The 2,500-nt window shown below is 35.0% G+C and overlaps 1 protein-coding gene across 1 annotated transcript in view; it reads right to left on the reverse strand.

The window, feature by feature from the left end:
* The window catches only part of mts (protein phosphatase 2 catalytic subunit mts), a 24,691-nt gene that overhangs the window by 17,864 nt on the left and 4,327 nt on the right, over positions 1-2,500 (reverse strand). The window lies entirely within an intron of this gene.

The raw sequence follows: 2,500 nt of genomic DNA on the forward strand, positions 1-2,500 counted from the left end.
GTTTCCTACTCATCAAAACTTATTTTCACTTGCCTTTATCAAAAAAAGAAGTAAGATGCCTCTGAATGATCTTTAACATCAAAATACTACTAGCCTCTGTTTCCTCATCTTTGGTATTTAATTGATCTTAATAAAGATCTTAAATCTTAATTAATGATAATCAATAATTAATAATAATAATAACAACAAATGAGCTCAGAACCATTCAATTCTTTTTTTATCAATTGTGTTAAAATCAGTGACAATCGGAATGCAAATTTGTGTATATCCAGTATAATCTGCAATGCAAAGCATCTACAGAATGCTATTGATCTTCTGCGAGTTTGGAGAGTAACATTACTCTAAGTATCTTAGATTACATAAAATTTACCATTTTATTTGAAATCCTAGTCAAACACTTCTAAGAACAACAAATTCCACAACTTATCTGGTCCCCGAGCCACATAAAGTCTTTTTTTCAAGTTTCACTAAGAGAAACATTTCAATATGTATTCAATTTTCATACACCAAATACATGCAACAGCAATCATATACTAAAGTGAAAAATTTCTCTCCATTACCTTTTACACATGAATGGGGATAAACCAAACAATCAAATAAAAATAAAGAAACATATAAAACATTAAGCATAAATAATATATATAAGTATAAATACCAAAAAGCATGATAAAACAAGAAGTAACCATTGACAAATAATAGTATAGTATAGAGGGGCAATATAGCAGATAGACGGGTTTAACTAAATGAAAAAATGAAATATGCCATATAGCATTATAAACTTCACATTAACAGCGTTCCATCCATACAAAGAAAGCAGTGGAAAAACACATGTATGATTGCCTCAGTAAGAGAAGGGCCTACCCAACTAATGGGTGTATGGAGATAATGTCATGGGTGTGACTGGGAGAACTTGCCAAACACTACTGCCATCTTTACTGATACTACATGTTTCTCACTTAATAATGAAAAAGTTGCAGGGCAAACTCCTATCAATTTTTGACAGGTCTTACATGACTGTGGAAAACAGAACCAAAGAGATTAAATCTCAAACAACTCATGGTAACAATACTTCAATAACGGTTAAAATCACGTCATGGTTCATTGTATAAATACCCTAATTAAATTTACACCTCTGTGATAACTACTTCAAATAAAGTAAAGAATCATTGGAGTCATAGGGAGGAAGAGGAAGAGAAAAATAAGATAAAAGGATTGCAGATTTGTTAATCCTACACTTATGGCTCCACACAAAATCATTGTTTTTTGACAAGAGATTGCAGGATTATTTTCCGCAAAATTTTTCTACACCTACTACCCGCAATCCTGCTTTTCATCATTACTTATTCAATGAGCAATATGTATATATCAATACTATGCCCATCAAAAAATAACCCACTTGCGCTGGGTGTCAAACATAGGTGACGCCCATAAAAATAAACATAACTGGCTGTCCTACTCCTGCGATGCTAGATTGGAGCTTGCACTCTGATTAGGTCACCCATGGCGGATAGCACACGGGCAGGTTCCTGGCCTGGCCTGCACGTCGATTTTGATACTGCCCAGAAACGGGGATTATCGCCTTCCAAATGGACCGGTGCTAGTGGGTTAACATTCTGCTTTTTATGTAGCCCTATATAACATTTCCTTTAAACCCATTGGATCTGGATAATGCAAATATTTTGTCATGAATAAATTTGGCTGTGAGGCATGTCACATCCCTGTCTTGCCCTGGATTATTCTTGCAGTGTTTTAGGTGATTAGCCCTTCTCAGCTAGCTTTCAAGGAGCTTGTTCATCAGTTGCTCCAAGATTTCCATTGATCTAAGAATGGTGGAGTGTGGCATTCATGAGTCATGCCAGGAGAGTACTGCTCTTCAACCCACATAATGGAAGACAACAATCCTCCACATAGTCAAGGCATGCTGTACTTATTTGGTAGATTCTTTGCAGTCCAGTGTGCGGGGTGCAGGGGATAGAGCCCCTGTATTTTACTACATATTGACCAATTCTCAATTATTATTATGGTTGTCTTCTGCTATTTTGTAATATAAAAACAGGGCATGGAATGGATAGATTCATGAGATATAGGATCCACCACTTCCAGTGTAAACTAAAACTAAGGAAGTACATAAAATACCTGCGAGTGGTTTTGATTGAAACGTGTGCTTTTCTTTAATAAATTACTTTATTTTTGGAAAATAGTCATCTGGATATTCAATTCCTCTAGAAAAAACCTTAAGTCATCAAGCTGACAGTAAGAAATGTTTTTATTTTGCTTGTAATGATAAGTCTCCATAGCTTGTGGTGCTGGTTGCAATACATCTGCCTCAATACTCATGATTGAAGTCTGCTAGCTTTCCTGAAATGTGGTGTTCAGAGGCCCAGCTGAATTTATTTATCTATTTATTTTTAGTTTCAAACAGACATCCACTCTTACAATCATTATTGGCTAATATCTATGGTATGGATGTACTAAGTTAAGGCAAATTGAATATGATATT

Source organism: Penaeus vannamei, chromosome 2 (assembly GCF_042767895.1).
Source record: "Penaeus vannamei isolate JL-2024 chromosome 2, ASM4276789v1, whole genome shotgun sequence".
NCBI classification, from domain to species: Eukaryota; Metazoa; Arthropoda; class Malacostraca; order Decapoda; family Penaeidae; genus Penaeus; species Penaeus vannamei.